Raw genomic sequence first — 12431 nt, forward strand, 5'->3', positions numbered from 1 at the left:
AATCGCTAAAGTTGAAAATCGTTGAAAGTATCGTCAGCTGTGTCTGTAGTGAAAATGTGGAGTGCTTAGATTCGTCATTTACAACAACTACAACAATAAAGGTAAATAATTGTACACTAATATTTCATTATCGTAAACTATGATTGATTGATTAATTGTTAGATTGACACAAAAGTTGAGAAACTGAGTTTATAGGTTATGTCATACTATTGACAAATGTTGATAGTGTTAAGTAAATTATTAGTTTAAATCACTCTGCAATCAATCGTAATTCAGTCGATTGAGAAGAAACAGCGCGTATTGCTAGTCAAACATTTAAAATAACAAATTATAACGTCTAACCTGTCCAAACAGGGCGACCAAACAAACGAACTAAACCGACCAATCACCACGCGCGGAGTTAGAATTTAACTGTGTTTAGCAAGAATTTCAAATTCCAATTTTAGTAAATGTTTTAATTTTCAACTTTACCATTTACATTTACAAATTTTAATTAATTTCAAATTTATTTAGCAAAAATTTGAACCTTCGATCTGAATAAGTGTTTTGATTTTCAAATTGATTCTTTAAAATTAAAAATATTAAAATATATATAATCAGAAGTGAACGTCACATAACATTATCTGTACTTATTATTATTTAATATGTAGGCAAATACATGTGACCATACTTGGTAGACACAATTGGAAATAGTAATTTTTTATAACTGAAAAAAATAAATATATAAAATACTGGTAGCAAACAATAACTTCAATGATCGATATCTCCGCAACTAATTGATATATCGAAAAAATTTTCAAATAAATTTTGTAGAAAATAATAAGATCAATAATATAATATAAAATAAATAATATATAAAATAATATATAAAAATATAATATATAAAATATAAATAATATATAAAATACCTAATAAATCGGTAATGCAATTCTTATTTTCATTCAATTCCTTGTTCCTATTGTGCAATTTAATAATATTTCATCATCATCATCATAAGTGGCTCGACAATCCGTTGTGGATCTTGGCCTGCTCACAAAGAAGTCGCCACTCCTGTCGATTCCTGGCAACTTCCCTCCATCTTCTAACCCCTAGAATCTGTAGGTCTTCTTCCACATCATCAATCCATCTCATTCGTGGTCGTCCTCTGCTTCTTGTGCCCTCTGGTTTTGAAAATGTTAATCTCTTCGTGTATTCGTGATCTGACATCCTAGCAATGTGTCCAGCCCATCTAAGTCTCTGCACTTTAACAAATTTCACAATATCTGGATCGGTGTATAACTGATACAGTTCAAAGTTGTATCTTCGACGCCATAGCCCATTTTCATTTACGGCCCCAAAAATCTTTCTAAGAATTTTTCTCTTAAAAATACCAAGAAGTCTTTTATCATTTTGAGATAAGATCCACGTTTCAGCCCCATATATCAAAACTGGTCTTATTAAGGTTCTGTATATATTAAGCTTTAGTGCACGTTTTATATTTTTATTTTTTAAATGTCTCTGGAGGCCGTAAACAGTTCTGTTTGCTATTGCTATGCGTCTTTTTATTTCGTCGCTTGTCGTGTTTGTTGCGTTTACTAGCGATCCAAGATATGTAAATTCTTTGACTTGCTCAAAGGTATGGTTGTTAATTTGAATTCTTTGTTGGATATTTCGAGGGTTTTTAGAAACCAACATATATTTGGTTTTTTCCTCGTTTACCACAAGTCCTAATTCACTTGCTGCGTCCGCAAGCCTTGTAAAACACTGCACCATGTCTCTCATACTTCTGCCCACTATAACTATATCGTCAGCAAATGCGAGAATTTGCGTCGATCTATTAAAAATAGTTCCATTCATTCTAATATTTAATTGTCTGATTGCCTTTTCCAAGGCAATATTAAAGAGGAGACACGCCAACGCGTCCCCCTGTCTTAGACCATTATTAATGTCAAAGAACGTAGAGTTTTCTCCTTCAATTCTAACGCATGAGCTTACGTTTTGCATTGTTAGTTGGGACAACTTAACTAACTTAGGTGGGATCCCAAAGTCTATCATTGCATTATATAATGCAGTTCTTTTCACACTGTCATAGGCTGCTTTGAAGTCAATGAAGAGATGGTGTGTTTCTATGTTATATTCTAATGACTTTTCTAGAATCTGCCTATGTGCTTGAATTTGATGTGTAGTTGACTTTCCAGCAGTAAATCCGCATTGATATTGACCAACAATATCCTTTGTAAAATGTTTAAGTCTTTCAGATAATACATTGCCGAAGATCTTATACGCAGATGCTAACAGAGTAATGCCTCTATAGTTCTTACACTCCAGTTGATTCCCATTTTTATGCAATGGACATATTATTCCCTTCAGCCACTCTTCTGGTACCCATTCATTCTGCCATATAAGTACTTTAATAATATTTATATCAATAAATATTCTACCGAGAAAAAGACGTTGTCACGTAAAATCTTCGCCCGTAAAACCGACTTTACAGGCAATGTTTTATTTTTTTCAGTTTGAGTTTGAGATAGTTTTTTAACTAAGCAACTAAGCTATTGCGATTGCAGAATTTACTATTTTATAAAACCTTCATTCCTTTTGACTCTGTCAATTTTATAAAACTTGCTGTATTACTGCCAAACATCCAGCACTAAGGGAGTTTACCTTTATTATAATGGCTCGTTTCATCGATATGCAGAACTTCACTTTTACTTATTTTTTGCTCTCTTTGTTCATACGCTTCTTGGCATTTTTCTGCAACTTTAGCCTTCCTATTTGACACACTACCCACACTGATGGCCAGGTTGAAAAAATTTTTTTATAATATTTGCTACTTTCCTTTTCGAGTTCTTTTTTATTTTTTTCTAAATACATCTTTTTACAATAGTATTCTTTTCTTTGGGTCAAAGCAGTGGCGCACCCAGAATTTGTCTTAGGGGAGGGGTTTTGAAATATTTTTATGCTATCTCCATTTTGAGTCCCAAAAATTTGGGTTTTAGTTTAATTTAAAGTACTAAAGATAGCAGTGCCAAAGATTCAGGTATCTATTATCCTGCCTACCAACTAAAATCACCCTCTCTTACTTGTGTGCAGTTGACTGTCGCACGTACGGTACTCCGAAAGTGGGGTGGCCATTGTAAGGCTGACGAGATTTTTGGAACACTCCCTTTTCTTATCTAGATCTTATCTATTGTTCTGAAGCTATTTTCTTGTGGCGTTTTAAAGTAATTACTATTTTAATGGAAATAAGCCACCATTGAAGGTTAAAATAAGGTTGTTGACATTTGACATTAATCCAACTTGTAAAACCAATACATTTTGAAGATGGCTATCGCCGTATTCCTGTTCTCCTCCGGGAATCCTCGCGGTCCAAGGCATGCTCCTCCTCCAAACCTCTCGATTCCATCGCTCTTCTAATTCCTTTATTTCATGAGCGTCGAGGGCTACCTCTTTTTTTCTTCCAGGGGGCTTCCATTTGTGAAGTTTTTGGGGCCAACGTTCGTCAGGCATTCTCAATAGACATCCAAACCATTTTGAACCTCTTCTTTCTATTCTGCCAATGACCGTTTCTGTAGCATTCATGTTATTTCTTATAGATTCGTTGGTCTTCCTTTCCTGCCTTGATGTCTAGCACTTCTTCTCAAATAATCCATTTCAACTGCCAATAATCTTCTCTTCAGGTCTGCATTAATTGTCCATACTTCAGAGCCATAACAAAGAACTGATTCAACCATGGTTTTCTCTATTCTTTTTTTGTTCCTTTTGGAAATGTGGTGATCCCACCATAAGGAGTTCAGACATCCTACAATTTTACGTCCCTGATTAATTCGTGTTTAATTTCGGTTTCTCCTAAGCCGTTCTTAGCAATGAGTGGACCTAAATATTTAAATTTTTCCACTTGTTTGATTTCCACGTCCTCGTCTATCAACACTTCAAACCTTGCATCTGAATTGATAATTAAGTAAATATTCTGTTTTCTTCATGCTGACTTGTAATCCCCATTTTAAATATTCTCTCTATTGACGCTTTATCATAAATTCTAGATCATAAGAATCTTGAGCTAGGATGACTTGGTCATCCGCAAAGTTCAGGGAGAACAGTACGTCATTTCCTATGGGGATTCCCATTCCCTGGCAGTGGTTTTTCCAATTTTGGAGGGCTGCCTTAATATATCAATTAAACAGTAAGGGTGACATACTGCATTCTTGTTTTAGTCCTATAGTTACTTTTATTGGCTCTGATAGTCTATTTCCGATTTTTAGTAGTGTTATCCCTGTATACTTCTGTGAATATTCCTAAAAGGTATGGACTACTGTCGAGTTGTTGTTAAGCTTGCACAATTTAAGCCTTGGAACTGTATTATACGCCTTTTCTAGGTCGATGAAGGCTAGATGTACTTAGGTACCAACCGCTATTCTTTTTTCTATTAATTGTTGGAGTATAAACAAGTTATCAAAGCAAGATCAAAGATCAAAAATTCAAACGTCAATAAACTTATTTTAACTTTCAATTGCGACTTATTCCCATTAAAATAGTAATTAGATCTTATCTCTGTCGTTATACCGGTTGGTGTTTCTCTTCTTCTTCTTTCTTTTTAATGACTTCTTCAGGTTCATTCTCCTCTCGGAGGTTGGAAATCATCATCGCTATTTTAATTTTAATGACTGCTAGGATGTAATTGTGAACACTATTCTATCCCTCCGTATTTTCCGTCATCTTCACGATCATCTCTCTTACATTCACAGGGTTCATACCTATTTCTTTATGCATTCTGTTTCTCTCCACTGTACATCTATTACACTCCAGCATTGTGTGACTTACAATGTCTCAGCATTTATCTGTATCTGTCTTTCTGAACCTATGAAAATACGCCCTAAAACAGACAATCTACCCAGTCCCTTAGGCTCGGGATCAGCATCTTTGTCCACTGAGCAACATCTTCCTTGTTGTTCCACTCTTCTTGCCATCTTTCCATTGATCTTTCCCTTTCTTCTTTTTTTTATAGCTGTTGTCCAATGCTTTCTTCTCCCACAGAGATGTCTCTTTTCTACTGCTAACACATACAGAGGAACACAACCCGTGACAGTCCACAAGGCCGCCGCAGATACAGTCCTGTAGGCACATCCTACTCGCAACAGACTCGTTCTGTCTACTTTTTCATAAGCCTAATATTAGGTATCTATATCTAAATATGTATAATGAAAAATATTATTAATTTATTGTCTATTTATACAATAATTATTGAGTTCTACATATTTAAAGTGGTAATTTCATTATTCAATCAGCGTTTTGGATTTTTTGTATTGTGTGTGAAAGACAAGTTACATTTTCCTACTATTCTTTATATATTGTTTACTCTATATGCTCTGGGGGGGTTTTCCGGGTGCGCCACAGGGTCAAAGTGACCTAAAGTCCCTTACATTGTAGAAATATTTCACTTCCTCAGTTAAGGGTTAATACAATTTACTATTTTTACTAGGAATAAGCCACAATTTTACTTTAATAAGTTTATTTTTTACGTTTTTACGTTTAATTAATATTTTAAAAATTAAACCCTTATATTTCATAAATGTTTTAAACAAAATACTTTATATCAAAATCGGCAACCCTGCTGCAGACACATTGTTATTCAATTATTATACATATACAAATAATAAATAATAAGTTTTTACTTTTACTAATTTATTGATACCATATTATATTACAAAAGCTTGCACCTACAACCGAACCACACCGAACTGCCAGGAGTTTCGTCTTACAATTTGGCCTGAAGCGTGTTAAAAAACGTCTGTAAATTGATATAGTAATAGTACACGGTTATCCCATTATTTTAATATCACGCCTTCAAAGCGTTTCGCCTTACTTTGTTACCTTATCTAAGTAAACAACTTGGGCGAACATTTATGCAGAGAAACTTTTATAACATCTCGTGCGAAGTTTCTAGTTATATCTATTTATATTTGCTCATACTCTTGACTCCTTCAAGAAACTTTAGATTAAAGGAAAAAGATATGAGGTAGGTACACTGTAAAAAGTTTTTAGTAAGTCTGCCGATTTAAATACGGTAAGAAATTGTAATTCCTCGTTCATGTAACATTTAATAAAACTCAATCTCCTAAATTACCAATATATCAATCTTGGAAATTAAAGAATGCCAACTGGAACTCCTATCAGATTGACATTAAAAAAAATTGAAAATTTCCAATCAAGCAGTGACATAAACTCTGACATTAGGTCCTTAAATAATATCATAACAGAAGCAGCCTTAACTAATATCGGTAAAACTAAACTCTGTAATAGACAACTAGTGCCTTGGTGGACCAGCGAAATCGCACTAGCTCTATCTATAACAAAACGCGCGTTTAATAAACTTAAAAAGGATAATACGGAAGAAAATTTACTTAATTTTAAAAATCTTAGAGCAAGAACGAGGTGTCTCATGTAAAAAAAGGAAAAGAAATACATGGGAAAATTATGTCTCTTCTATAAATTCATCGACCCCTTCAGCTGTCATTTGGTCTAAAATTCGTAAACTCAAAGGTTCCAACTCTTTTAGACAAATAAACACCTTAACTCTTGGTCAAACATTAATTACTTTTAATAAAGCTAGTGCAGAAACATTTGCTGATATTTATCAACAAAATTCTAGCAATAATAATATACCTCAGGAAATGTTAACGCACAAGGAAACTATATAATCCTCTATTATCACTATAAACGATATCAATGATCCTTTAAACATCGCAATCACTCTTCAATAATTAGAATTTGCTATTTCTGATTTAAAAAATACCTCGGCTGGACCAAATGACATATCACCAATATTTATAAAAAACTTACCATTTACAACTAGTTTTATTAGATTTATTTAATATTTGTTTTCTAAAACATAAATTTCTTGATCTTTGGTCCCAGGCAGTAATAATTCCCATCCTCAAGCCAAAAAAACCCAAAGATAAGCCCACTTCTTACCGCCCCATCCCGCTTACCTGTAGTATGTGTAAAATCTTAATTTTAAACCTTCGTCTAGTATGGCACTTAAAAATAACAATCTCCTTTCCCCTGCGTAGTAGATGGTAATTTGACAGCGAAAAAATATTTAATCATGCTAAGAGACGATGTTCTTCCTCAGTTAGCTAACTTATATCCCAATCCAATAGATCCGACCCTACCGCATGAAACTATCTGATTCCAGCAGGACGGTGCAACACCCCATTATGCTTTAATGGTAAAAAATTACCTGAATGAAATCTTCAATAAATGGATTGGACGAAGGGGTACTATTGAGTGGCCAGCTAGGTCGCCAGATCTTACGCCTTTAAATTTTTTTCTGTGGGGTTATCTCAAGAACAAAGTATATGCAATACAGAAATACGGAATATTTCACTTCAAACTTTAAACAAAGTTCGGGACGAGTTTTATAGAAGACTGTGTTATTGCCAACAACAAGGTGGAGAAGATTTTGAGCATTTATTTTAATGTAATCCAATCAATTATCTAGGGCATTCTATGAATTAATTTTCTTGAAAAAAATTATACTTAATTTCAAAATTTCACCTTGTATTATTCATAATAGACCATACATGATATAGTTCGTTGAGATCAAAGTGTTAAGGAGCTTTTAAAAACATAAAAATATACAGGGTGTTATAAAAATATACCCTGTACATTCAAATTTATGTTTAAAAAGCGCACATTTAAATCTAAAAGTTAAAGTATCTCAACGTTTTTTATTATTTTCTAAACTAAGGACACACACAATTTTATTCCGTAAGTGGTTTCCACACTGTATAATACGAAGAATCCACATTATTATAAAAAAATCCTTTCAGCCTTTTTATTTTCATTGTGTATAAGTATAATTTGAATCATAAATAAAGCATATGCAACTAATAAATAAACAAAAAACGCAATTAATTTCATTGACATACGTCAATCTGATCAAATTTGAATGATCGAGTGAGAGGTAGATTTTTAAAATTTGAACAAACTGAACAATGCTGAAATTGTATTTTAGAAAATCACCTTCACTGTTTTATGATGTTATATTGGGTTTCATCTCACGTGCAATAAAATTTGAACTATCAATCATGTTCAAATTTATCTACTATAGTTTGATCAAATATTTGACCGTCTGACTCTGACACGGACTTTATACTTTTTTTAAAGCATCATCAGTTCAACTAAAAAAAATAATGGTCTAAGTTTACAAGCAAAAATCAACAATGGTTGCAAACGGTTGCAATGGTTGATTAATATTTGCAAACAATTTGTAGGTTTTTTTAGTTATTATATAAACTGTAGGGTTACTTAACAATCTTAACATTTAAATAAACGACTTAACGAAAAACAACAACTAAAACCGAGTACTACTGTTCATTACTTATTCTCTAGTGATTTAAATTTAACAGAAGGCTTCATTGAACTATATTATTTAAGTTCATGCATAGACAAAACGACACGAAGTACATATATTTACATTTGGAAATTTTCCGTTGGTTAACGAGAACATCGTTCAATGAGCGTGTCTACTTCGTTCCTTCGTGGGCGGTCAGTGAGGTGAAAAATATGAAAGATTCGCCAGAGTTATTATTTATTGTTCTGAAGCTATTTTCTTGTGGCATTTTAAATTAATTACTATTTAAATGGGAATAAGCCACAATTAAAGGTTAAAATACGTTTATTGACGTTTCAATTTCCACTTCCGAAATCGTTCTCAAAATACAAACATTAGTAAATTGAAACGCCAATAAACGTATTTTAACCTTTAATTGTGGCTTATTATTAATTATTAAATAGTAATTAGTTATTATTTAATTGCAAAATGTAATAGCAAACATTTAAATTTGCTTAGTTTAAACCTGTCATTTTAATTTGTATGTCTCTAAATACACCGATGTATACTACGTACGTATATTTCTCTCCAGAGATTAAGTTGCAGAATGAAAAAGTTCTCGTAATGCATTCGAGACTAGAAAACTGTTTTTGTGAGATCCTTTTAACTTTTAACATTTTCGATGCATGTTTATATATAGAGCATGATAATGAGAGTTTTGATGCAGATTATTTTACTTATGCAGCAGTACACAAAACTCTTTTTAAAATATCAAGAAGAGGAACAGAGTGTTCTGTGGAGGTTAAAGAACGTTTTTCAAATGCAAAACAGTTATAAAAAGATACATTCAGTGTATCTAATTCGGCGAAAAGTCTGCGTGGGGTAGGTAGACTAGATACGGATGTAACAGGGCACGGTTGTTACGATACAAATATTCTCGGAACTTATACCACAGTCAATCTGTTAAAAAATCATCGATTTCACGTAAAAATCTTAAACTGGTTTTTGAAGGTTCTAAAAGGTATATAAGGGATTTTGCTTTGTTTTTTTAACAATCATAAAAAGTGAAAATATCATTTTTTGTCTATAAAACGTTTTTAAACATTTTAGAGAAATATGGTTCAAATAAAAGTTGTAGATAAGAAAAGTTCTTTAATCAGGGAGTTTCAAAATTAAAAAATTGACCGAGATAATTGCAAAAACCATTGTTTTTGCAGTAATTTATAAATGTTAATTATTTTGTTTTTTGAACAATGGCATATAATATAACTACTTGAAATTATGGCAATTAATGAGTTCTTGAAGTGTGCTAAATCTCAGCTAGATCGACCAAACAGTAGGTAGGTGATTCAATTTGTTTATCCCGGAGAGCGATTATTTAAACAATTGTACTTGCCCAACCAGTGACCCTATAGGTATTTAGCAGATCGCAATCGATTCTTCAATTTTATGATATATTAAAAAATTTTATCGAAAATGTTATTTATTTATTTATTCCATGAAAGTATAAATGTCATTTATAAAAATGCTATATACACAATTACAGTCCCTGAGCGAGAGCTATGTGGTTTAAATAAGAAAAAAATATATAATGCAATAAAAAATATAAAATGGTTCAACTATGCAAACAATTTGTATATGGTGTACGGATATTATCATTATTGATATTTATTTAACAGAAAGAAAACTCAAACTCATTTATACAAAAAAGATAAAAAAAAAAACAAATGTAAAAAATGTCAGCGTGAGGATGTTATAAAATGGTTCTCATAAATTAGATTTTTTAATTTTCGTTTGAAGGTACTGATGCTCATTGCCTTTACTATGTCCGAGAGAAGGTTATAGTACTTTATTCGTTCTACCACAATGCTTCGTTGTTCTGCAGTTGTGTTCATTGCTGTAGCTTTCAGATGGAATCTATTTCTTACGTTATAGTTGTGAACTATAACGTGAAGTGGTAGTTGTTTCCATATTAGAGTGAAATTTCTCCATTTGACACTGTTGTTTAGACACGTACATACTTTTGGTATATATATATATATATATATATATATATATATATATATATATATATATATTCGGTTTTTTATAACGTCTTACGACGTTGTCCGACTCCCAAACGCCACTGTATTCTGTCTTGAGTTAGGTTTTCGTCCAGATTTCGAGCGCTAATCGCTTTCCTAACTCCCAGGTTCCAGCTCTGTGGTGGTCTTCCTCGTTTCCTCTTCTCTGGGGGTTGCCACATCATCGTTTTTTTAGGCAATCTTTCGTCCCCCATTCGGCTCACATGCCCATACCATATGAGCTGTTTTCTCTCAATATCCTCAACTATAGTGCCCTCTATACCCATTTGTTGTTTTATCACTTCATTCCGTATTCTGTCGGCTCTTGATATTCTCATCGATCTTCTGATGGCATCCATTTCCGTGGCTTCGACCTTTTTCTTATATTTTTCGGTTATTCTCCATGTCTCAGCTCCATAAAGTAGGCTAGTTTTAACCATTGTCTCATAGATGTTCCATTTTCTTTTCTTTGATATTTCTTTACTCCATAGAATTCCGTTCAAACATGCTATAGCTCTTCGTGCTTGTACAATTCGATGTTCTATTTCTCGTTTGTCTTTTCCACTACGGTCGAAGATGACGCCCAGGTATTTATATTCGTTGCATGGATTTATTTTTTGATTGTCATCGATATCGAGTTGTTCTGCTTCAGCTCCAATTGAGAGGTATTTTGTCTTTTCTAAATTGATATTTAATCCCCATTTCTGGTATTCTTCAATTAGTTTTCTAAGCATGTATTCCATGTCATCTTTGTCATTTGAGATCACCACCTGATCATCTGCAAACTGTAAAGTATATATGTAATCCTGATCGTTCAATTGTATACCCATTCCTTTGACTTTCCTTTTCCATTGTTTCAGAGCTGCAGAGATATAAATCTTAAATAGAGTCGGGGAGATACAACATCCTTGTCTGAGACCCTTAGTAACTGCAAATTTTTCAGCTAAGAGGTTTCCGAATTTCATTTGGGAGTTTGAACCATAATATAGATCTTTGAGAGCACTAACCAATGTTTGATGTATGTTTGATGTGCCCAGGACTTCCCATAGTTTATTTAGCGGGACTGTGTCATATGCCTTCTCAAGATCTACAAAAGTCATATGTAACTCTCTATTTGTCACAATTTTCTTTTCTATAATTTGTTTAAGACAGAAGATGTTATCTGTACATGAACGACCTGCTCTAAATCCTCCTTGTTCTTCGTCTTCAGACGATTGATAATCTTCCTCTATCAGGTCCCGTAGTATTCGACCATATAGTCGACTCATTGAACTTGTGACCGATATCCCTCTATAGTTTTTACAATTTCTCCTGTCACCTTTTTTATATATTGGGGTCATATATGCTGTTTTCCATTCATCTGGTGTTGGATGTCCATTAATATATTCGTTAAATATCACCGTGATCATTCTGTGTAATTTCTCTGAGCCATTCTTTATTAATTCCGTAGTTACTCCCTCTGGTCCACTTGCTTTCCCATTCTTCATCCCTGCTATAGCTTTTTGAACTATGTTGATGTCTATGGTAATATGCTCTCCCAGAATTTCGATTCTTGATGAATTCATATCTTCTTTAAATTCGTCTCTGTTCTCATTTAATAGATGTTTGTAATAATGTGTCCAATCCTCAGGATTTATGGGATTTAGAATCACTTTCTCGTTAGTCGGCTTCTTAACAGAGTTTATAAACTTCCACGCCTCAGTGCATTGTCGTCCTCCAATATAAGATTCTATCTCTCTGCACCTTCTATCCCACATCTCATTTCTGGAGGTCATAACTATCTTTCTAGTTTTCTCAAATTAGAGTTAAATAGGTGACATTGCTATGTATTAAACTGTAATATATATTTTTCCTATATTTAATTTCTACATAATTTGCTGCTCTTCCAAGAACCCCTACTGCAGCTGAGATTTTTTTGCATAAATGTTGTATGTGATACTCCTAAATCTATGCTCAATGTACAGTCCCAGATAATTAATATATTCCATTTTTTGTAAAGGCCGTGATTCAAGTACTATTGGTAATTATTGCCTACCACTCTTCCCTCTTTGTTA

The 12431-nt window shown here is 33.1% G+C and overlaps 1 protein-coding gene across 1 annotated transcript in view; it reads right to left on the reverse strand.

Annotated features, from left to right (window-relative positions):
* The window catches only part of LOC140452535 (IDLSRF-like peptide), a 57735-nt gene that overhangs the window by 26095 nt on the left and 19209 nt on the right, over window positions 1-12431 (reverse strand). The gene's annotated exons all lie outside the window — the stretch shown is intronic.

The sequence above is a fragment of the Diabrotica undecimpunctata genome, chromosome 10, assembly GCF_040954645.1.
Source record: "Diabrotica undecimpunctata isolate CICGRU chromosome 10, icDiaUnde3, whole genome shotgun sequence".
Classification (NCBI taxonomy): domain Eukaryota; kingdom Metazoa; phylum Arthropoda; class Insecta; order Coleoptera; family Chrysomelidae; genus Diabrotica; species Diabrotica undecimpunctata.